General features: G+C 45.3%; 1 long non-coding RNA gene across 2 annotated transcripts in view; it reads left to right on the top strand.

Annotated features, from left to right (window-relative positions):
* Window positions 1-26214, top strand: part of LOC130291041 (uncharacterized) — a 122996-nt gene that overhangs the window by 9109 nt on the left and 87673 nt on the right. The window contains exons 3-4 of one of the 2 annotated variants that reach the window (XR_008847776.1): window positions 6020-6141; window positions 14250-14652. The exons of the other annotated variant lie outside the window; for it this stretch is intronic. This is a non-coding gene — a long non-coding RNA (uncharacterized LOC130291041). Of the gene's footprint in view, window positions 1-6019; window positions 6142-14249; window positions 14653-26214 lie in introns of those variants that run through there. 2 annotated transcript variants of the gene reach the window in all.

Here is a 26214-nt window from a genome sequence, read left to right as displayed (position 1 = left end):
GTGCTAGCATTTCTCCTGCGGTGTATATAGTAGTATATAGCAGTGTATACGGATACTGGAAGCCTGTGCAAGCATTTCTCCTGCGGTGTATATAGTAGTATATAGCAGTGTATACAGATACTAGAAGCCTTTGCTAGCATTTCTCCTGCGGTGTATATAGTAATATATAGCAGTGTATACAGATACTGGAAGCCTGTGCTAGCATTTCTCCTGCTGTGTATATAGTAGTATATAGCAGTGTATACGGATACTGGAAGCCTGTGCTAGCATTTCTCCTGCGGTGCATATAGTAGTGTATAGCAGTGTATACGGATACTGGAAGCCTGTGCTAGCATTTCTCCTGCGGTGTATATAGTAGTATATAGCAGTGTATACAGATACTGGAAGCATGTGCTAGCATTTCTCCTGCAGTGTATGTAGTAGTATATAGCAGTGTATACAGATACTGGAAGCCTGTGTTAGCATTTCTCCTGCGGTGTATATAGTAGTATATAGCAGTGTATACGGATACTGGAAGCCTGTGCTAGCATTTCTCCTGCGGTGTATATAGTAGTATATAGCAGTGTATACGTATACTGGAAGCCTGTGCTAGCATTTCTCCTGTGGTGTATATAGCAGTGTATATCGATACTGGAAGCCTGTGCTAGCATTTCTCCTGCGGTGTATATAGTAGTATATAGCAGTGTATACGGACACTGGAAGCCTGTGCTAGCATTTCTCCTGCGGTGTATATAGTAGTATATAGCAGTGTATACAGATACTGGAAGCCTGTGCTAGCATTTCTCCTGCGGTGTATATAGTAGTATATAGCAGTGTATACGGATACTGGAAGCCTGTGCTAGCATTTCTCCAGCGGTGTATATAGTAGTATATAGCAGTGTATACGGATACTGGAAGCCTGTACTAGCATTTCTCCTGCGGGGTATATAGTAGTATATAGCAGTGTATATGGATACTGGAAGCCTGTGCTAGCATTTCTCCTACAGTGTATATAGTAGTGTATATAGATACTGGAAGCCTGTGCTAGCATTTCTCCTGCAGTGTATATAGTAGTATATAGCAGTGTATACGGATACTGGAAGCCTGTGCTAGCATTTCTCCTGCGGTGTATATAGTAGTATATAGCAGTGTATACGGATACTGGAAGCCTGTGCTAGCATTTCTCCTGCGGTGTATATAGTAGTATATAGCAGTGTATACTGGAAGCCTGTGCTAGCATTTCTCCTGCGGTGTATATAGTAGTATATAGCAGTGTATACTGGAAGCCTGTGCTAGCATTTCTCCTGCAGTGTATATAGTAGTATATAGCAGTGTATACAGATACTGGAAGCCTGTACTAGCATTTCTCCTGCGGTGTATATAGTAGTATATAGCAGTGTATACAGATACTGGAAGCCTGTGCTAGCATTTCTCCTGCAGTGTATATAGTAGTATATAGCAGTGTATACGGATACTGGAAGCCTGTGCTAGCATTTCTCCTGCAGTGTATATAGTAGTATATCGCAGTGTATACAGATACTGGAAGCCTGTGCTAGCATTTCTCCTGCGGTGTATATAGTAGTATATAGCAGTGTATACAGATACTGGAAGCCTGTGCTAGCATTTCTCCTGCGGTGTATATAGTAGTATATAGCAGTGTATACGGATACTGGAAGCCTGTGCTAGCATTTCTCCTGCGGTGTATATAGTAGTATATAGCAGTGTATACGGATACTGGAAGCCTGTGCTAGCATTTCTCCTGCGGTGTATATAGTAGTATATAGCAGTGTATACGGATACTGGAGGCCTGTGCTAGCATTTCTCCAGCGGTGTATATAGTAGTATATAGCAGTGTATACGGATACTGGAAGCCTGTGCTAGCATTTCTCCTGCGGTGTATATAGTAGTATATAGCAGTGTATACGGATACTGGAAGCCTGTGCTAGCATTTCTCCTGCGGTGTATATAGTAGTATATAGTAGTGTATACAGATACTGGAAGCCTGTGCTAGCATTTCTCCTGCAGTGTATATAGTAGTATATCGCAGTGTATACAGATACTGGAAGCCTGTGCTAGCATTTCTCCTGCGGTGTATATAGTAGTATATAGCAGTGTATACAGATACTGGAAGCCTGTGCTAGCATTTCTCCTGCGGTGTATATAGTAGTATATAGCAGTGTATACGGATACTGGAAGCCTGTGCTAGTATTTCTCCTGCGGTGTATATAGTAGTATATAGCAGTGTATACGGATACTGGAAGCCTGTGCTAGCATTTCTCCTGAGGTGTATATAGTAATATATAGCAGTGTATACGGATACTGGAGGCCTGTGCTAGCATTTCTCCTGCGGTGTATATAGTAGTATATAGCAATGTATACGAATACTGGAGGCCTGTGCTGGCATTTCTCCTTCAGGTGTATATAGCAGTGTATACGAATACTGGAAGCCTGTGCTAGCATTCCTCCTGCGGTGTATATAGTAGTATATAGCAGTGTATACGGATACTGGAAGCCTGTGCTAGCATTTCTCCTGCGGTGTATATAGTAGTATATAGCAGTGTATACAGATACTGGAAGCCTGTGCTAGCATTTCTCCTGCGGTGTATATAGTAGTATATAGCAGTGTATACGGATCCTGGAAGCCTGTGCTAGCATTTCTCCTGCAGTGTATATAGTAGTATATAGCAGTGTATACGGATACTGGAAGCCTGTGCTAGCATTTCTCCTGCGGTGTATATAGTAGTATATAGCAGTGTATACGGATACTGGAGGCCTATGCTAGCATTTCTCCAGCGGTATATATAGTAGTATATAGCAGTGTATATGGATACTGGAAGCCTGTGCTAGCATTTATCCTGCGGTGTATATAGTAGTATATAGCAGTGTATACGGATACTGGAAGCCTGTGCTAGCATTTCTCCTGCGGTGTATATAGTAGTATATAGTAGTGTATACAGATACTGGAAGCCTGTGCTAGCATTTCTCCTGCAGTATATATAGTAGTATATCGCAGTGTATACAGATACTGGAAGCCTGTGCTAGCATTTCTCCTATGGTGTATATAGTAGTATATAGCAGTGTATACAGATACTGGAAGCCTGTGCTAGCATTTCTCCTGCGGTGTATATAGTAGTATATAGCAGTGTATACGGATACTGGAAGCCTGTGCTAGCATTTCTCCTGCGGTGTATATAATAGTATATAGCAGTGTATACAGATATTGGAAGCCTGTGCTAGCATTTCTCCTGCGGTGTATATAGTAGTATATAGCAGTGTATACAGATACTGGAAGCCTGTGCTAGCATTTCTCCTGCGGTGTATATAGTAGTATATAGGAGTGTATACGGATACTGGAAGCCTGTGCTAGCATTTCTCCTGCGGTGTATATAGCAGTGTATACGGATACTGGAAGCCTGTGCTAGCATTTCTCCTGCGGTGTATATAGTAGTGTATATTGCAGTGTATACGGATACTCGAAGCCTGTGCTAGCATTTCTCCTGCGGTGTATATAGTAGTATATAGCAGTGTATACTGGAAGCCTGTGCTAGCATTTCTACTGCGGTGTATATAGTAGTATATAGCAGTGTATACGGATATTGGAAGCCTGTGCTAGCATTTCTCCTGCGGTGTATATAGTAGTATATAGCAGTGTATACGGATACTGAAAGCCTGTGCTAGCATTTCTCCTGCGGTGTATATAGTAGTATATAGCAGTGTATACTGGAAGCCTGTGCTAGCATTTCTACTGCGGTGTATATAGCAGTATATAGCAGTGTATACGGATATTGGAAGCCTGTGCTAGCATTTCTCCTGCGGTGTATATAGTAGTATATAGCAGTGTATACGGATACTGGAAGCCTGTGCTAGCATTTCTCCTGCGGTGTATATAGTAGTATATAGCAGTGTATACAGATACTGGAAGCCTGTGCTAGCATTTCTCCTGCGGTGTATATAGTAGTATATAGCAGTGTATACGGATACTGGAAGCCTGTGCTAGCATTTCTCCTGCGGTGTATATAGTGGTATATAGCAGTGTATACTGGAAGCCTGTGCTAGCATTTCTCCTGCGGTGTATATAGTAGTATATAGCAGTGTATACAGATACTGGAAGCCTGTGCTAGCATTTCTCCTGCGGTGTATATAGTAGTATATAGCAGTGTATACGGATACTGGAAGCCTGTGCTAGCATTTCTCCTGCGGTGTATATAGTGGTATATAGCAGTGTATACTGGAAGCCTGTGCTAGCATTTCTCCTGCGGTGTATATAGTAGTATATAGCAGTGTATACGGATACTGGAAGCCTGTGCTAGCATTTCTCCTGCTGTGTATATAGTAGTATATAGCAGTGTATACGGATACTGGAAGCCTGTGCTAGCATGTCTCCTGCGGTGTATATAGTAGTATATAGCAGTGTATACGCATACTGGAAGCCTGTGCTAGTATTTCTCCTGCGGTGTATATAGCAGTATATAGCTGTGTATACTGGAAGCCTGTGCTAGCATTTCTCCTGCGGTGTATATAGTAGTATATAGCATTGTATACAGATACTGGAAGCCTGTGCTAGCATTTCTCCTGCGGTGTATATAGTAGTATATAGCAGTGTATACGGATACTGGAAGCCTGTGCTAGCATTTCTCCTGCGGTGTATATAGTAGTATATAGCAGTGTATACTGGAAGCCTGTGCTAGCATTTCTCCTGCGGTGTATATAGCAGTGTATACGGATACTAGAAGCCTGTGCTAGCATTTCTCCTGCTGTGTATATAGCAGTATATAGCAGTGTATACTGGAAGCCTGTGCTAGCATTTCTCCTGCGGTGTATATAGTAGTGTATAGCAGTGTATACGGATACTGGAAGCCTGTGCTGGCATTTCTCCTGCGGTGTATATAGTAGTATATAGCAGTGTATACGGATACTGGAAGCCTGTGCTGGCATTTCTCCTGCGGTGTATATAGTAGTATATAGCAGTGTATACGGATACTGGAAGCCTGTGCTGGCATTTCTCCTGTGAAGTATATAGTAGTATATAGCAGTGTATACTGGAAGCCTGTGCTGGCATTTCTCCTGTGGAGTATATAGTAGTATATAGCAGTGTATACTGGAAGCCTGTGCTGGCATTTCTCCTGCGGAGTATATAGTAGTATATAGCAGTGTATACGGATACTGGAAGCCTGTGCTAGCATTTCTCCTGTGGAGTATATAGTAGTATATAGCAGTGTATACTGGAAGCCTGTGCTGGCATTTCTCCTGTGGAGTATATAGTAGTATATAGCAGTGTATACTGGAAGCCTGTGCTAGCATTTCTCCTGCGGTGTATATAGTAGTATATAGCAGTATATAGAGAAAAGGGGGCATTGACAATCCAACACAATGGGCAGCACATTGAACACATTTTATAAGTGGTCAGAAACTTGTAAATAACTCATGAAAGAATAAAGTTACGGTAAAACCAAACACATCATTGTTTTTCTTGTGAAATTGCCAATAAGTTTGATGTGTCACATGACCCTCTTCCTATTGAAAAAACAAAAGTTGGATTAAAAACGGCCGACTTCAAAATGGCAACAGGAAGTTATCACCAACCATTCCCATTTTATTAAGGTGTATCCATAGAAATGGCACACCCTGTTTTTTTATCAGCATACAAAATGACTGTTGTCTCAGATTTTTCCCAGCAGCCAAGACCTGACCTCACTAGTCAGCTGATGACAGGGAGCCTGTCTGCTTCAATGGGTGGAGGGATCGCTTGGTGGGAGAGAGATCAATTTGCAACTAATGCAAAAGCTGGAGGCACCTTGATTGAAAACTACACTGATTTGAATGGATGAAGCTAATTTATGTTTCAATGGAGGGGGGGGGGGCTGATGTCTGTGAAGGAGGAAAATGGAATTGTGGGATTTGTAGTCAAAAAAGAAAAGTCAAACAGGAAATACCAGTACTCAAACAGCTAGCCACAGTGTAATGGTAATCTCACAACATAGCCATTTATCCCCAAGACAAGCACAGATCCTTCCTAAGCATGTCCATTACTGTCTGCCAGGTACGTACTAAAATCACCTTCTGGTGGAGAACCCCTTTAACGGGTAATGCAGGCAGCATTGGGAAATCATTTCGGAAATGGATTTATATCCAAAATGGAACCTGCCACATCAGCTAGAACAGGTAAGCACAGGGCATACACAAGAACCTTTACATTATTATCTGATAGTAGCCTATGCTGCACTATATAAGCAAGAATAAATCCACAGAGTGCTTCTTTAATAAAGGACTACTCCGGGATATGAAAACTTATCCCCTATCCTAAGGATAGGGGATACGTTTCAGATTGTGGTGGGGTCAGAACTGATGGGGCCCCGTGATCTCCTATACGGCTCTTTGCCAAAATAGCGCATTTCGACCACAGCTTGGCGCGGCAGCCGACACGCCCCCTCACTACATCTCTAAGCAGCGCTCTGGCTCTCTTATCGTCATGTCATGTGGTGGTCGGATACGCCCCCTTGTCTCTGACTGCTGGGACCCTGTATGAGAGATTGTGGGGGGCCCCAGCGGTCGGACCCCCCACGATCTGAAACTTACCCCCTATCCTTAAGTACTCCTTTAAATAGGTTGGGGAGACAGCACAGAAGAGCAGAGTCTTTCAGCCATCCTGACTGATCCCTGTTTTACCAGTTGTCTATCCTCTCTGTGGTCTATAGCATTCAGTGCATCCATTTATGTGAAGAGGTTTGTAAATAGGAGCCCCCTCTGTATCTATAATTACAAGGATGTCACTCAGGACCGGCCTTAATGGGGTCACGATCCATGATTTCCCTTGGGGTCGAGGGGAAGCACATTACACTGCGCCCACAACCATTGTCAGTGTATTATCCAGTATGGTGCCTAATCTGGCCTCAGAGCTGAAATCTGATCCCCCGTGTCCCCTGATGGGCGCCCGGGCCGTAGTATGTGGTCTGCAGAAAATAGTCCAGGAATCTATAACAACTGCGCCTCTTGTGATACGTCTTGAAGGAGCATCGGTCCGGTGTTATGCCCGACATGTGACATCAGATACCGCCCGACAGCAACTGCTTCCACCCCAGGGTCACCTCTGGCCTTCTGCTTTATTTTGGCCTCCACTAAGCTTGAAGTCTGTATAAATGGCTTCATCCTTGACTGAGGAGATAATGGAAGTGACACATGCCTCAGTTTTATTCCTCGCTGATCCCCTTCCCTGCCCTTGGGCTCTGTTCATACGTTGCGGTACTGTTGCAGTTTTATAGTAAGGCTGAGTTCACACAGTGTAAGATGACGAGATATAAATACAGCAGTAAAATAGATGCTGCATCTAATTATGTGTTAATTAAAGTCTATGAAAAAGCGTCCGTCAGTGCACACAATGGGGGGCGACTTATCAGGGCACGTGCAGCTGTGAACATAGCGCAAATGGCGAAAGTAGGCAGAGAATGCGATCACCACGTTTGTTATGCCACATTCCGTCCGTATGTGTTATTTCCGTCATGCGCACCATAGGGCAAAGATGTAACGTTTAATACCGGATTTATGATCTGCGGCACAAAATTTAGCAAATCCCACGTCACCCCTAATCACCCATACAGAACTGCGCAATGTTGACATTAAAGTCATCAGCTTTGTTAATAAGAAGAATCTGCGACTTTACCGTTCATGTACCGCAGCGCTCTCCTTGGGCAGTGTAGCGTGCGCATCAGGTGTAGAGTGCGACCAATGGCAGCATAATGTCACACATTACAATAGTATGGAGTCTATTACCAGGCGTATAAATCATAGTAAAATCTGTCCAGCTGACAATTGCGCAGTATGCATTCACCATGTCGCACCAAAACACCACAGATGATAAATCTCCCCCTTGTATTAAAAAGCTGCAGCGATTCCACAGTCAATTTTGCCGCAGTTTTGGAGAATTGCTGTTGGAATGTTTCTTGTTTTATTTTTTCACTTAAAATGTCCCAAAAAGCAACAAAATCGCCGCTAAGTGTTTTTTTTTTTTGGCCAAAAACACTGCAGCCAGGTGTTAGCAGGGAGTCAATAGGAAAATGTGAAATACCAGACCCAATGTGATGCATCTTATGTGTCATTTTGTTGTATTAGTATGTTTTATGTTTATTTGTATTAAATTGTAGTGTAAAACTTTTAATAAAAACTATTGAACCGGAAATGCCAGACCCACATGGCGTTTTTTCTTTTGACGTTTTTTTTCACCCTTAAGGAGTGTTCAGTGGCAGTTTTCCAAAATGGCCGCATGCTCTGGGTATGGCTTTTTTTTAAAGGAAATCTGGATTCACATGATGAAAGAATCACATGACTTAATAATAAATGCCAAATAACATACATTATAAAAAATACAGATTTCAAGGCATACGTTTATTTTTTATTTATTTGTTTTGTATCGCAGTTGCCCACATTTTTGTATAGAGTGAAATTAAACATACTGTAAAAGAGTCAAAAAGCGCAGTGTGAACCTGACCTAATTCTTATGGCTATTCTTTGTTTGGTCTCCAGACTGATACATTTTATCTACACTAGATACATTAGAGCAGTGGTCTCCGAAGTGTGGACCTTCAGCTGTTGCAAAACTACAACTACCAGCATGCCCAGACAGCCATTGGCCAATAAGTGTGCATACAGCTATTGCAAAACTACAGCTCCCAGCATGCCCAGACAGCTGTTGTGTTGGCTAATAAGTATGCATACAGCTGTTGCAAAACCACAACTCCCAGCATGCCCAGATAGCCATTGGCCAATAAGTGTGCATACAGCTATTGCAAAACTACAACTCCCAGCATGTCTGGACAGCCGTTGGCCAATAAGTGTGCATACAGCTGTTGCAAAACTACAACTTCCAGCATGCCCAGATAGCCATTGATCAATAAGTTTACATACAGCTGTTGCAAAACTACAACTCCCAGCATGCCCGAACAGCCAACAGCTGTCCGGGCATGCTGGAAGTTGTAGTTTTGCAACAGCTGTATGTAAACTTATTGTCCAATGGCTATCTGGGCATGCTGGGAGTTGTAGTCTTGCAACAGCCGGAGGTCCACACTTCGGAGACCACTACATCAGATTGAACTCTGCAGATCAGTGAATTCCCTAGATGTCACTATGTGTATTCCTTAGTATAACTATCCCAGTAACCCCGCCGGTTATTATCAACCCTTTCCTGTGGCCCTATAAGTAAGCCGCGATAACCTATAACCTCTCCGCGGTCTGCTTGGCTGTTAGATAAGGTGGCGCAGCACAATGCGGCCTGGGATATAGGTGAGGATGCGCATCGCAGGGAGATTATCAGCCTGACCACAATGGTTTTGTAAGAACCGGCACCGGATGTGCTAAAGGCCGCGCGCTCAAATTGGAGGAGAGGAAGAGCGCTCTTGAGAAAGGAAATGGATCCTGGATTTTCTTACACGCTCCAAACAATGCGGCTGCACTGTGGAATAGCGTGCATCATACGGGATTACTGACAGCTCTCCCGGTTATCTCCAGAGCCGCTCTGCGGAGATAGGGGCTAATGGAATCACTATTTCCAGACTCCCCTGCCCCTCTACACAACGAACTGAAGACAACAGTGAATTCTCTAGTTACGTTCTGGGTTCGTTCTCACTAATGATGTTCTGGGGTCGTTTTCACTAGTAATGTTCTGGGTTCGTTCTCACTAGTGATATTCTGGGTTCATTCTCACTAGTGATGTTCTGGGTTCGTTCTTACTAGTGATGTTCTGGGTTCATTCTCACTAGTGATATTCTGGGTTCATTCTCACTAGTGATATTCTGGGTTCATTCTCACTAGTGATATTCTGGGTTCGTTCTCACTAGTGATATTCTGGGTTCGTTCTTACTAGTGATGTTCTGGGTTCGTTCTTACTAGTGATGTTCTGGGTTCATTCTCACTAGTGATATTCTGGGTTCATTCTCACTAGTGATATTCTGGGTTCATTCTCACTAGTGATGTTCTGGGTTCGTTCTTACTAGTGATGTTCTGGGTTCATTCTCACTAGTGATATTCTGGGTTCATTCTCACTAGTGATATTCTGGGTTCGTTCTTACTAGTGATGTTCTGGGTTCATTCTCACTAGTGATATTCTGGGTTCATTCTCACTAGTGATATTCTGGGTTCGTTCTTACTAGTGATGTTCTGGGTTCATTCTCACTAGTGATGTTCTGGGTTCGTTCTTACTAGTGATGTTCTGGGTTCGTTCTCACTAGTGATATTCTGGGTTCGTTCTTACTAGTGATGTTCTGGGTTCGTTCTTACTAGTGATATTCTGGGTTCGTTCTCACTAGTGATGTTCTGGGTTCGTTCTTACTAGTGATGTTATGGGTTTGTTCTTACTAGTGATGTTATGGGTTCGTTCTCACTAGTGATGTTCTGGGTTCGTTCTTACTAGTGATGTTCTGGGTTCATTCTCACTAGTGATATTCTGGGTTCGTTCTTACTAGTGATGTTCTGGGTTCGTTCTTACTAGTGATATTCTGGGTTCGTTCTCACTAGTGATATTCTGGGTTTGTTCTTACTAGTGATGTTCTGGGTTCGTTCTCACTAGTGATGTTCTGGGTTCATTCTCACTAGTGATATTCTGGGTTCGTTCTCACTAGTGATGTTCTGGGTTCGTTCTTACTAGTGATGTTATGGGTTCATTCTCACTAGTGATATTCTGGGTTCGTTCTTACTAGTGATGTTCTGAGTTCGTTCTTACTAGTGATATTCTGGGTTCGGTCTCACTAGTGATGTTCTGGGTTCGTTCTTACTAGTGATGTTATGGGTTTGTTCTCACTAGTGATGTTCTGGGTTCGTTCTTACTAGTGATGTTATGGGTTCGTTCTCACTAGTGATGTTATGGGTTCGTTCTCACTAGTGATGTTCTGGGTTCGTTCTTACTAGTGATGTTCTGGGTTCATTCTCACTAGTGATATTCTGGGTTCATTCTCACTAGTGATATTCTGGGTTCATTCTCACTAGTGATGTTCTGGGTTCGTTCTTACTAGTGATGTTCTGGGTTCATTCTCACTAGTGATATTCTGGGTTCGTTCTCACTAGTGATATTCTGGGTTCGTTCTTACTAGTGATGTTCTGGGTTCGTTCTTACTAGTGATATTCTGGGTTCGTTCTCACTAGTGATGTTCTGGGTTCGTTCTTACTAGTGATGTTATGGGTTTGTTCTTACTAGTGATGTTATGGGTTCGTTCTCACTAGTGATGTTCTGGGTTCGTTCTTACTAGTGATGTTCTGGGTTCATTCTCACTAGTGATATTCTGGGTTCGTTCTTACTAGTGATGTTCTGGGTTCGTTCTTACTAGTGATATTCTGGGTTCGTTCTCACTAGTGATATTCTGGGTTTGTTCTTACTAGTGATGTTCTGGGTTCGTTCTCACTAGTGATGTTCTGGGTTCATTCTCACTAGTGATATTCTGGGTTCGTTCTCACTAGTGATGTTCTGGGTTCGTTCTTACTAGTGATGTTATGGGTTCATTCTCACTAGTGATATTCTGGGTTCGTTCTTACTAATGATGTTCTGAGTTCGTTCTTACTAGTGATATTCTGGGTTCGTTCTCACTAGTGATGTTCTGGGTTCGTTCTTACTAGTGATGTTATGGGTTTGTTCTCACTAGTGATGTTCTGGGTTCGTTCTTACTAGTGATGTTATGGGTTCGTTCTCACTAGTGATGTTATGGGTTCGTTCTCACTAGTGATGTTATGGGTTCGTTCTCACTAGTGATGTTCTGGGTTCGTTCTTACTAGAGATGTTCTGGGTTTGTTCTCACTAGAAATGTTCTGGGTTCGTTCTCACTAGTGATATTCTGGGTTTGTTCTCACTAGAGATGTTCTGGGTTCATTCTCCCTAGTGATATTCTGGGTTCGTTCTCACTAGAGATTGTCATGGTTCATTCTAGCTAGTAATGTTCTGGGTTTGTTTTTTCCAATTGTTGCTCTTGGGTTGTTCTCACAAGTGATGTTCTGGGTTCGTTCTTACTAGTGATGTTATGGGTTCCTTTTTCATATTGTTGTTCTAGGTTCGTTCTCACTACTAATGTTCTGGGTTCATTTTCCTATTGTTGTTCTTGGTTCATTCCCACTAGTGATGTTCTGGGTTCTTTCTCACTAGTAATGTTCTTGGTTCATTTTTCCTATTGTTGTTCTTGGTTCATTCTTATTTGTGATGGTCTGGGTTTGTTCTTCTGCTGGGGTCACACTAGTGATACAGATAAACATTACTGTATAGTGCTGGGGTCACTAGTGACACAGATAAACATTACTGTATAGTGCTGGGGTCACTAGTGACACAGATAAACATTACTGTATAGTGTTGGGATCACTAGTGACACAGATAAACATTACTGTATAGTGTTGGGATCACTAGTGATACAGATAAACATTACTGTATAGTGCTGGGGTCACTAGTGATACAGATAAACATTACTGTATAGTGCTGGGGTCACTAGTGACACAGATAAACATTACTGTATAGTGCTGGGGTCACTAGTGATACAGATAAACATTACTGTATAGTGCTGGGGTCACTAGTGATACAGATAAACATTACTGTATGGTGCTGGGGTCACTAGTGACACAGATAAACATTACTGTATAGTGCTGGGGTCACTAGTGATACAGATAAACATTATAGTGCTGGGGTCACTAGTGACACAGATAAACATTATAGTGCTGGGGTCACTAGTGATACAGATAAACATTACTGTATAGTGCTGGGGTCACTAGTGATACAGATAAACATTACTGTATAGTGCTGGGGTCACTAGTGATACAGATAAACATTACTGTATAGTGCTGGGGTCACTAGTGATACAGATAAACATTACTGTATAGTGCTGGGGTCACTAGTGATACAGATAAACATTACTGTATAGTGCTGGGGTCACTAGTGATACAGATAAACATTACTGTATAGTGCTGGGGTCACTAGTTACACAGATAAACATTACTGTATAGTGCTGGGGTCACTAGTGATACAGATAAACATTATAGTGCTGGGGTCACTAGTTACACAGATAAACATTACTGTATAGTGCTGGGGTCACTAGTGATACAGATAAACATTATAGTGCTGGGGTCACTAGTGACACAGATAAACATTACTGTATAGTGCTGGGGTCACTAGTGATACAGATAAACATTACTGTATAGTGCTGGGGTCACTAGTGATACAGATAAACATTACTGTATAGTGCTGGGGTCACTAGTGATACAGATAAACATTATAGTGCTGGGGGTCACTAGTGACACTGAGAATAAGCCTCTCACCTCTGTCATATAATAGATCCTGTGTGTCTATGTGACGCGACTAATGATAACAGTGATATAAATAGAGACATCTCCTCGGTGCACAGAAGCTCGGACAGACACGTGTGGAATGTCTCCTCGTGGAGGTCACATCCCGCTCTTTACAGACGGCTCCGGCCTCTGAGGTTTCCCCTATTTGCCCATGACATGAGATTAGTTTCAGGCTCGGGTTTCTCCTTTGCCTAGATGTGACTTTTCTCGCTATTCCAAGCTGTGCATACATTTATATATGTGCATACAGCTACGCGCGTGGCCTTCGTGTCTACTGGTTGCGACCATCAGACTTTAGGGGCCGATCCTGGGGCCAGTGTCACCGGTATGTGTCGGCCAAGTCATTGTTCTGCAGCATTTCTGTAGCACTGCTATGAGGTTATGGCCTAGTCAGTGCTGTTATTTAATAGCAATTCCTATGATCATCTATATGGAAGTCACTACACCAAAATAGAAAAAGAGATACGCAATATAATGCACACCCACAGTTTCTATATTTCAAACACTGTTATCTTTATTGCACATAAGTATATACAAAACGCAGACAATACAATTAAAATCAATTAAAAGGCCCAAATGGCCACTTCATAAACAATGGGGGACCCCCTGTAAAAGGGGGAACCCCACCCAGGGCACCTGCATCCACAAAATAAATAGGTTATGAGCCTATCATATTGTAAGAATGTTATACCAATACAGTCCTATCCCCACAACATTAGTAGTTTGCATACAACCTGAATATCCTTCAAAAATAACACAGGGGAATAGCAGTAGAGGACAATGGATGGAGGAGTAGTCAGGTAGGTGCCCCCTAGAGACCAATATGGAAGTCAGACCTGTCATGTAAGATCCACACTACAATGAAGCGCTAGAGCGCTCAAAACGTGTCAGTGTTTTCTTTGCTTCATAGTGTTCTTTTGTTTCGTAGAATTCCCAAATAAAGCGCGCACTTTTATCTGACCCACCAGGTACTGGACAATCCATTCTTCTAAATGTGCCTCTCTGGCTGTTGCACAACTACAACTCCCAGCATGATCTGACAGCCAAGGCCTGAGAGTTCTAGATTTACAAGAGATTCACAGGTCGGGAACATAGAAAGTGTTTTCAGTTATAGAGATAAATGGTTGTTCTCAGGAGATACAGTATCTGGAGTTGTAAGAGAAGCCACAGATGACAGCACAATCACACTTATCACTCAGCGATCAGACGATAACCCTCCATGACATACATGTGCCCCTGCCTCTACATTAACCATATGACACTATAGACTCTGGGAACATTAGTTTTTACCCTGAAAACAATGCAGAAATAGGATGAAGATACATTTGTGGCAACCAACGTAACATTTAGTAGTCGTCCAGGAGATGCTGTATTGAGAGGACAGATGTTCATTTGTAGTGTGAACAAAAATTGTATATGTATATATATATATATATATATATATGAACTTGCACTCACCGTCCGTGTAGTTCATTCATTCACGGGACCTCCGTGCGGCTATATAATATTTATCAGGTCTGCTAATTTATGACTGTGCCCTCTGTACTCTCTTATTTTGTATATATATATATATATATATATATATATATATAGGTACCTTCTACACGGACCGCAGATGATGAGCACTGAAATGATAGAAAACAACTATAACCATCGGCTATTGGTCCTCAGTCTTACAGTCTCCATCTTGGTACACCTGTAGTTCAGCCCACGTCCCCAGCAATATGTCAGCCAGATAATGACATCAATTGATAAATAAAGACTCCATGTGTATATGAGCACCTGCAGAAAGTATTGCCCAACATTGACACCTCACACCAATAAATTGCCCCATAGTATGGAAAAGCTCCTCCTGGGGGTTATCAGTGGCTCTCGGGTTTGTTTCTGACTTATCCAGTGTCAATACCCAAGATATCTACTGAAATCATGGACCGTCTGCGACCAAGGTGAATTATTAGCTGGATCCCAGATCCTCTCAGCTGCCTCCCGAGAAGATGAAGATGCAGGAGCCTAATCCTGAGGGCATTTGTGTTTTTGGAATGTCTCGGAGAAAAGCTATAGACTTACATCAGCTGGACCACTCCCGCAATGTCAAGGGCGCCAATCCTTTCATGTCAAGAGCATCTAAAACAAGAGAGGGGTCTACAGCTGAGGAGCTTAATCTCCTTATTTACCATCGTATAACATTTGTCATGTTACTGATAAAATGGATACATTACAATCAGTGCCTCAAGGATAACACAGGAATCAAGAATGAGAAGCCGGGGCTAATGTGCTGCTACATGACTGCGGAGGAGCCCTTAATGTACGGAAGCTGAAATGACTAATAGGTCTTCACTTTGTGTGAGGGTCAGAATGTATGCAGTTGAAGCATAAATGGCAGCTCGTGGGCCCAGCCAGACTCTTTTAGAAAAAAGAACTTGTAGGGCTGAAGGGCCCTTGTGTTCAGGAAGGGCCTTTATGTTCAGGAGAGCCTTGGTTATTTTGGGTAAGGGACTTATAGCCAGTAAGAAGCACAATGGTCTGGTGATCAACTTTTACTGATATCATGTATGAATCTGCATATTTGTCTTAGTGCCAGGAAGGGATCTGCATTTTAGGCTTGGCAATGGGTGTGGATCAACATGTAGGTCTTGGCTTCAGGAAAGGGTCCATATCACATGTTAGTCTTGATTCTGTCTAAGGATCTGCAGGTTAGGATTTATAGATATGTGGTTATTCTTGACACCATATATACTGAATGTCCCAGTTGTTAAACATTAGATCAGGAATCAGTCTCAGTGTCTATGGGAAAATCCAAAGATCTGAGCAAGGCCAGGATCTCACTGCCAACCTTGGGGTGTTCTGTTATGTTATGTGGTATTAAGTCTACAGAGAATGGTGCAACTGAGGGAAAACATCCATTAAATCCATCCATTGTGTAGAAAGAGACAACTTATGGCCACAAGTGGTCACACTAGGATATCAGGAAACTGCAGCCAAATACAATGCCGGTGTTTGACTAATGTGTCTAAACCCACAACTTGCAGCTCCTTAGCACAGATGGTCTAAAACAGAAGATGACCAGCCTGGAGCCACTGTCTCTAAGAGAAGCCAAATGTGAGACTACAGAGGAAAGAAGGAGCAAATATTGTCCAAGCAATAGAGAAACATGGCCTGGTCAGATGGATCCAGATCTCTATAGAGAAACATGGCCTGGTCAGATGGATACAGATCTCTGACTAGGCCATGTTTCTCCACAGAGATATGGATCCATCTGACCAGGCCATGTTTATCCACAGAGATCTGGATCCATCTGACCAGAACATGTTTCTCCACAGAGATCTGGATCCATCTGATCGGGCCATGTTTCTCCACAGAAATCTGGATCCATCTCACCAGGCCATGTTTCTCCACAGAGATCTGGATCCACAGGCCATGTTTCTCTATAGAGATGTTCAGATGGATCCAGCTCTCTATAGAGAAACATGATCTGGTCAGATGGATCCAAATCTCTGTAGAGAAACATGTCCTTGTCAGATGGATCCAGATCTCTATAGAGAAACATGTCCTGGTCAGATGGATCCAGATCTTTTTTTTTTTTTAAAACATATTTTTATTGGTTTTTAAGCAACTGGAACAACAATCAAATAACAAGTTAGCAGAGTCTCCCCTCCACTCCCCGCATGTCGTGCCACAGGAACCGTAGTACATAAGTGTAAGGAGTATGAGCAATCAAGGGAAGGGAGGCCCACCCAGAACTACAATACATAAAGAACACAGATAGACACTAACATGCACACACACACATCCAAGCATACCCTAGGAGCTCCCCGGTTCCCCTTTAGCCACTCTATGACTGAGAGGCCCCCCGAACAGGAGGATCAGTAAAGACATCTAGAAACAACCACTGAGTCCAGACCTTGTGAAATTTCTTTGGGCACTTCCTACTAACATATAGGGCATGATATAGTGGGACATATTTATTAACTAGGGCAATCCACTGGACCAGTGGGGGTGAGGACACATCCTTCCAAGCCATCACTATAACTTTACAGGGACAAAACAAAAGGAAACTGATCAATATAAGAGCCCGTCACCAACCCATTAACAACCCCCAGCAAACTTACCTCTGGCGTTAAGACAAAGGGGAATTCTAAGTGATCCGACAAGAACGTCACAACCTCCCTCCAAAAGGGCACAACACAGGAACAAGTCCAAACCGCATGTAAGAAGATGCCCCTCTCACTCCCACACCTAAAACAGATCTCCAACTCTGAGACCCCCATCCGATGTAGTCTAACTGGAGTATAATACAAACGGAGAATAAACCTGGATTTAATAAGCATATCCCAAGCACTAACTACTGTAGAATAATACATCTTGACAACCTCCTTCCACATATCCTCTGGTAGACTGGGACCGGACCCACTGACTGCAGTAGCGCATAACTCTGAGTGAGAGGCTTCGCCAGGTCGGTGGTCCCCAGGAGCAGCTCCAATTCATTAAACAGGGGTAACCCCCAGGGAACCAAACTGCGCAGAGACTGCATGTCGCAGCTGAAGATACCTGAAGTGGGCATCCTGGGGGACATTAAAACACTCTCTAACCTCAGCAAAGAAAGGGAAGACACATTACTCTCCAAACAAGTGCATGGCAAATTTGATTCCCCCGGAGCTCCAAAAGCCGTCTGCCTCCAACTCCCGTAGGTGTTCCAAATGTGGATTACCCCACAGGGGTGCTCTCGGAGAAACAACCGGCCGAGGGAAGCGTCCCGCAGCCACCGTCTTAATAGGGGGTCGGCAAAGAGAGAGAGGGAACATACCTGTATAACGTGTTAGTCACGGGAACCCAGGAGAGCCCCCGCCAAAGCCGTGAAGGTATTAGAAAGGTCCATGTCAATCCACCAAGCTGCTTTCACCAGCTGCGAAGGTAGAAAATAATTATGCATATTAGGGGCGGCTAGTCCCCCCTCGGCTTAGGCGCCTGGAGCAGAGCCTGTCCCAACCTCGGAGGTTTATTCTGCCAGTAGAAGGATCTCAGAGCTCGGTTAAGCTTAGCAAAAAACACCCTGGGAGGAATAATAGGGGACAAGTGAAAGAGGTAGAGGAACTTGGGGAGAAAGATCATTTTAAAAATATTAGCCCTGCCAGCCACAGACAAGGGCAAGGAGCCCCACGCCTGTAAACGAGTAAGTGTAGTATTAAATAGGGGATCCAAATTAAGGGCCATAAACTCAGAGTTGTTAGGGGACACCTCCACTCCCAAGTATTTGAAGTGGGACACTGCCTGTAACCCGTTAGGAAGTACAGAAGGCAGAACCCCAGCTTGGGACAAGGACATTATGGATGATTTAGCCCAATTAACCCGTAGACCTGAGACCTCCCCAAACCTCTCCAACAGACAAAATAGAGTGCCCAGGGAGTCCCCAACATCAGCCAATTACACTAAGGTATCGTCTGCATATAAAGAAATCTTCTCGGTCAGGGAACCCCTAGTGATCCCCTTAATAAAAGTAGAGGAGCGAACTGCCGCTGCCAGGGGCTCAACAGCTAAAGCAAATAAAAAGGGTGATAGGGGGAACCCCTGCCTAGTGTCCCTGCCCAACTGGAACGACTCAGAGATCTCCAGATTAGTGTGTACATGGGCCCTAGGCGAGTCATACAGCAACTGAACCCATTTCCGAAAAACAGGTCTGAAGCAGAGGATTCGCATCGGGCACCAAATATAGTGCCACTCAACAGAATCAAAGGGCTTATAGACATCAAGGCTGACCACATAACCAGGGGATCATGCGGAATTGTTAAGCTGGAGTCTTTTCACGTTAACATCAGTTGCCCCCCCCTTGCATGAACCCAGTCTGATCAGGATGAACTACAGAGGAAATGACCCCCCTAAGCCTGTTCGCCAGGACCTTTGCCAGAATTTTGATATCCACATTGAGGAGGGAAATGGGGCAATAAGAGTCCGGCAATGTCGGATCCTTACCAGGCTTAGGCAGTACTACAATCAGAGTATCTCTCATAGAGTCAGGCAGGGCCCCACCGTATACAATTTAAGCAATATGGGGATCAGTTTCTCCTCGTTCAGCCTGTACCAGTCCCCCACTAAACCATCAAGTCCCGGAGTCTTTCCAGAGGGTAAGTCTTTAATAACTCTGGACATCTCCTCAACTGTCAGCGGGTCCTCCAGACCAGGGGATTGGAGCGAAGTCAGTGGGACAAGAGTAAGTTCTCTCAAGAAGGACATTATAGTCTCAGAGGAGAAGGAGTACAGGGAGCTATAGAAGGAATGGAATACCGCGTTGATGACTGACAGGTTAGAGCTAAGGGACCCATCCCTCCCACGTACACAGGGGATGGAAGCCACATGGTGGCTTTCCCTAGACAGATAGGCCAAAAGTTTACCATTCTTATCCGCAAATTCAAATATGGCTTCCTCCCTCGCTGCTAGTTTCAAATGAACCCAATCTTTCTGGACAATCAAAAGAGATCTCTGTGCCCTAGCCCACTCTCTCTTAGCCTCCAGAGTAGGGTCTTTTACCACCGCTGCCTAGAGAACCCAGATTTCAGACTGTAACGCGCGCTCCCGGGCTCCCAATAACGCCCTCCTGCCCGCTACCCCCACCATAAATGCTCCTCTAACCGTGGCTTTGTAAGCATCCCACTGGATGAGGACATCCGGGTGGGAGGCATTATGGGCACAATAGTCAGAGTGAGCAGTTTCCAAGGCAGACAATATTTTATCTGCCTGAAGCCACCCAGAATGCATTATCCACAAACGTGAGGAGGGACTAGGAACTAGGTACAAGTTAACTATTAAGGCAGAATGATCTGAGATCCCTCTACTAGTATAGCTCACCTCCCTCACCGCCGGCAATAGGTCAGCCGAAGCAAAAGCGAGGTCAATTCGGGAGCAGGTACGGTGCATCGAGCAGTAGTAAGAGAAGACGGAGTCATACGGGTATTTTGATCTCCAAAGGTCAGTAAGGCCCAACCCCATATGCCAAGAAGCTAATGCAGATGATCCGGGGTCCACGGCACTGGTGCGATCGAGGCAGGGGTCAGGAACAACGTTGAAGTCTCGTATAAAAGGAACAGGGTCAGTAGGGAAAGAAGTCAGCCTATCCACAATCAGATCCAGGAGGGTCACATGAAAGGGAGGAGGTACATACAAGGAGACAAGGTTAAAGCAAAAGGAGAACAACGCACAGTGTAATATCACATACCTACCAAAGTGGTCACAGGAAACCTGGGAGATTATCAAGGGGTGGGACTTAAAGACAAGGACTGAGACCCCTCTAGCCAAGGATGAGTAGGACGAGTGGTAACCCTTCGCAACCCACGCCCTCTTTAGGGCCAGGACCTTTTGACCCATGAGGTGAGTTTCCTGCAGACAAATAATATGTGGGGAGTGTCTCTTAACAAAATCCGGGCACAGTGCCCTCTTAAACTTGGAATTTAGGCCACGGACATTCCAGCTTAAAACCTTAAGGGACCCCATCATGAAACCAAGATGCAGCACTACCAGGGCCTACCCCACTGAACAGGTGCTCCGCAACCCAAGGATCTCCCATGCACACCACAGACAACACGGACAGACAACAAAGACAGAATACCAATAACAGCATAAACAGATAGAAACAGCAAAACAACCCTGTCTCACACTAAGTAGAAAATCGTATCAGGCGAGTGCAGGAGCTACTTACAATCCACCAACCACTGCCTCCCGCCCCCCCCCCCCCCCAGTAAACTAAAAGACTATACCCCCTGACCCACTAACCCGAGAATGCTAGGGGAACTCGAACCTCGGACAACTAACACTTGCAGCCAATACGCTAGCTAACTAAGAGAGCAGACAGGCCATCAGGAGCATCAGTCTGGCGGCCCAGACGCTCTCTGGAGCAGCCTCCGCCCACTGCATCGCCTCCGCAGGTGAGGTGAAGAATTTGGTAGTGCGTCCATCCACCACCCTCAGCCGAGCCGGGTACAACATGGCGTAGCGATATCCCTTGGAGCGGAGTTTGGCCCTAACTTCTGTAAACTGTGTTCGCTGTTTACTCAACTCCACAGAGAAGTCCGGATAGAAAGAGACTCTGCTGTCACCAAAGAGCACCTCTCCCTTGATCCTCAAAGCTCTCAGGATAGCGTCTTTGTCTTTAAAGTGAAGAATCCGAGCTAGAAATGGCCGAGGAGGCCCCCCGGGCATAGGAGGTCTGGCAGGGACCCTATGGGCCCGCTCCACAGTGAAGAAGGGAGAGAAGGTATCCACAGGGAGTATCTCCTTCAGCCAGGATTCTAAGAACGCCACTGGATCAGCACACTCTGCCCTCTCAGGAAGGCCCACCAGCCGAACGTTGTTACACTTCAGACGGTTCTCAAAGTCGTCGGCTCTATCCACCATATCCCGAAACTGCCGCTGCTGGTCAGAAATTTGCTGGGGAATAGGGCAGAGGGTATCCTCAACTGTAGAGACTCTGTTCTCCACCTCCGTAGTGCGCTCCCTCAACTTTTGAGTCTCATGGCGTAAAATAATGAATTCTTGTCTCAGTTCATCCACTTTAGTGATCATAGAAGTATGACAGGAGGTGATGGTGGACAGAATTTCAGTGAAGCAGAGGTCCATAAGAGTCCCATCATAGTGCATCCGATCAGGAGAAGGACGGAACGGCGTCTCCGAGGGCCCGTCCGCCCCGAACCCAGCCTGGAGGGGCAAGGTGCTGCCCAACGGCTCCGCATATCTAGAAAATTGACTTAGTGATTTAGCCGCATTAGCCTCCACTTTCTTAGATAGAGGAGTCTGCGCCACAGAGTCCCGAAGGGAGTAGCCAATACCTTCAGAGTGGCCACCATCCGAAGAGGCATCATCGTTCATAGCAGGAAGAAACACTCCAACCCCATACTTGTTGCACTTGGATTTGCCCCTGGAGCCTCCCTTGGCGGGATGCCGGCACCCGCCAGATGAGTATGAGCAAAGTAAGGCACAAGGAGGGAGAAACACTGCTGTTTCCTTCAGAGCACACCGCTCCCCGTAGGATAGCAATAAATCCCACCACACTAAAGGCAGCAGTAGCAGGGACACACCCGAGGGTATCAGAGCACAAGCAGGCAGGAAGACAGTCCAGTACAGAGGGTGTTAATTGAGCAGCAGCAGAGTCAGCAAGCCAATCCACAGCCCACTACAAGTCCCAGCAAGCCTTGGAGAGGAAAGAGGGCCCAGCCCCAGGGCCAAATGTATAATAAGATGGTGCGGTACTCACAGTCCCAGGCCGGGGAGGTGCCAGCCTTCAGCCACCCTATGTACAGGCAGCCAGGAGAAGATCAGGCTCCAAGGTCCCTTTCCCTGCAGCTCTCAAAGCAGGGTTGCCCAGTCGACCAGGCCCGTGATTAGGCCCCGCCCACGAAGGCCAGTAATGGCGGACGCAATTCAGGGAACACAGGAGGACTCCCGGGACCTGCAGAAGCCACCAGGACACCCCGAGGCACCACACCTTCGCCTCCGGACCTCACCACTCTGCCACAGAGGCTGCCCGTGTCCCCGCTCTGTTCTCTCTTTTCAGCAGCCCGGACCTCCCAGATAGCAGGCCCCGCCGCCGACACCGGAGTAGAGCGCGAGCCGTACCGCCAAATTCACCAGGGTCTCCTGCGTCCGGAGGCACCCTCAGGCAAGCAGTTCCGTGAGTCAGGGGGAAGTTATAGCAGGGTAAGTCACAGGGTAAGCGGGAGCTCGACAGCAACGTGTCTGCTTAGCTCCCCATGCAGGCCACGCCCTATGGATCCAGATCTTTATAGAGAAACATGGCCTAGACAGATGGATCCAGATCTCTGTGAAGAAACAGGACCTGATCAGCTGGATCCATATCTCTGTGGAGAAACATGGCCTAGACAGATGGATCCAGATCTCTGTGAAGAAACATGACCTGATCAGATGGATCCAGATCTATGTGGAGAAACAGGGCCTAGTCAGATGGATCCAGATCTTTGTGGATAAACATGGCCTGGTCAGATGGATCTAGATCTCTATAGATAAACATGGCCTGGTCAGATGGATCCAGATCTCTGTGGAGAAACATGGCCCGATCAGATGGATCCAGATCTCTATAGAGAAACATGGCCCGGTCAGATGGATCCAGATCTCTATAGAGAAACATGTCCTGGTCAGATGGATCCAGATCTCTATAGAGAAACATGGCCTGGTCAGATGGATCCAGATCTCTGTGGAGAAACATGTCCTGGTCAGATGGATCCAAATCTCTGTGAAGAAACATGGCCCGATCAGATGGATCCAGATCTCTGTGGAGAAACATGGCCTAGTCAGATGGATCCAGATCTTTGTGGAGAAACATGGCCCGGTCAGATGGATCCAGATCTCTATAGAGAAACATGGCCTGGTCAGATGGATCCAGATCTCTGTGGAGAAAAATGGCCTGGTCAGATAGATCCAGATCTCTACAGAGAAACATGTCCTGGTCAGATGGATCCAGATCTCTATAGAGAAACATGGCCTGGTCAGATGGATCCAGATCTCTGTGGAGAAACCTGGCCTGGCCAGATGGATCCAGATCTCTGTGTGGAGAAACATGGCCCGGTCAGATGGATCCAGATCTCTGGAGAAACATGGCCTGGACAGATGGATCCAGATCTCTGTGGAGAAACATGGCCTGGTCAGATGGATCCAGATCTCTGTGGAGAAACATGGCCTGGTCAGATGGATCCAGATCTCTGTGGAGAAACATGGCCTGGTCAGATGGATCCAGATCTCTATAGAAACATGGCCTGGTCAGACGGATCCAGATCTCTGTGGATAAACATGACGTGATCAGATGCCATATCTCTATGGCACCATGTTGATTGGGGTGCAAAATTTGGCACCAGCAGCATGAATCGATAACCCATTCCTGTCAGGTGTGAACAGTTTAGACTGGTTAAGGAGGTGTAATAGTGGGGGAATGTTTTCTTGGTGCACCCTGGAACCTCTGATACCTTTGGACAGATCCTGTCCCTCTGGGCCAATATTTCTGCATAATAATTTCATCATCTATTGGGATCTATACCATTCCGATCAGCTGTGGTCTTGAAGGGCAAAATATGGTCCACCATTTGGCCTTCAGACCCTTTCTATAAGGGGACACTAATAAAGGGTGCATACAGTGTGTGTTGATCTACTTGTTATTTATTCCATTTGACATTCTTGGTACCGGGTATTGATCTCCATATTAACCTCACCATATAGGAGCTAACATCAAAGTATTGGTGCCGATCTCCATGTTGACCTCACCCTATAGGAGCTGACATCACAGTTTTGGTGCTGATCTCCATGTTGACCTCACCATATAGGAGCTGACATCACAGTTTTGGTGCTGATCTCCATGTTGACCTCACCCTATAGGAGCTGACATCACAGTTACCCTATAGGAGCTGACATCACAGTTTTGGTGCTAATCTCCATGTTGACCTCACCCTATAGGAGCTGACATCACAGTTTTGCCGTATCTTAAGCCTATAAATTTTTTTCTGTGTACTTTCCAGTGTCTCCTCCATTGGAGGACTTTCTCAAGGATTGTGTGGGAACACAGGTAGTGTAGCGGCCCAGGGCGCGTTGCATTCTCCTCCATGAGAGCCGCTATTGTTTTTCAGAGTGTTTTTTTTATCTCATATGCTCATTGCACAGAGAACAGTTGGACGGCTATGAATAGTTTTGGTTTTTCTTGCTGTTTCTTAGATAACAATTCACCCATGTGGCTTTTGCTCTACATCCAGCCATGATAAGACAATGACTTCATCCTCTTCGAGTTTTTGTCTATTGTTATTGGAGAGGATCAAACCTTAGGTTATTCTCAGCTTGTAGTGTTCATAACATATATGAGAATTTAACTATATCTGAAGACACAGAAGGTTCTCATATAATCACTGCCGAAAGTTCTCTGTATTCCAAGCAGCTATAAAGATTCCAGGAGAGATTATTGACCCCACTGTATGTCAATATGAAGGTTTAGCCATTGGATATACCCCCCATATTTACTTAATTATGCTAGATAACACTTTCCAGACTGTGGACCTCCAGATGTTGCAAAACAACAACTCCCAGCATGCTCGGACAGCCGTTGGCTGTCCAGGCATGCTGTGAGTTGTGTTTTGCAACCACTCGAGGTGCACAGTCTTGAAACTGCTGTCCCCTTAAAGGGGTACTCCATCGAAAAGGTGTAAGATGTCTGATCACGGAGCTCCCGCCGCTGGGGACCCCCGCGATCTCCGGGCCGGCAGCGGTGGTGTCCAGAAAATGGAAGCTTATAGCTTCTGCGTTCGTCACACCACGCCCCCTTCATTCATGTCTATGGGAGGGGGCGTCACGGGCGTAGTCGCCAGTAATCCGGCATGGAGTGGAGTTCGCTCTGTGAACACATGACTGGGGTGCCACGCCAGAGATCTCGGGGTACCCATCAGCAGGACCCTTGCGATCAGACATCTTATCCCCTATCCTTTGGATAGTGGATAACATGTTTTCGGCGGAGTACCCCTTTAACTGTGATAATGGATTTTTTTCCCTTTGTGGATCCTCTGTATGAATGAAGTGACTCACTGTACAGTAACCCCCCGACCTACGATGGCCCCGACATATGATAAAATCGACATACGATGGCCTCTCAGAGGCCATCGCATGTCGATGTCAGCATCGACATACGATGCTTTTATATGTCGGGGCCATCGCATTAACTTCTATCCGACAGCGCAAAATGCTTAAGCTGCTGTCGGATAGCAGTTTAAGCATCCCTGGCAGGTTCGCTTACCTATTCCCGCTGCTCCGGGTCCACCGGCGCAGCAGCGTAATAACGTCACCAGAAAGCGAGGCCCGGACCCTGCAGAAGATGCGCAAGACACCGGACGATCGTGAAGAAGACACCGGAGCAGCGGGACAGCATCGGGAGCCCCTGGAACAGCAGCGGGAGCGGTGAGG

This window comes from Hyla sarda, chromosome 9, assembly GCF_029499605.1.
Source record: "Hyla sarda isolate aHylSar1 chromosome 9, aHylSar1.hap1, whole genome shotgun sequence".
NCBI classification, from domain to species: Eukaryota; Metazoa; Chordata; class Amphibia; order Anura; family Hylidae; genus Hyla; species Hyla sarda.
This window is presented reverse-complemented; position numbering and strand designations above follow the sequence as displayed.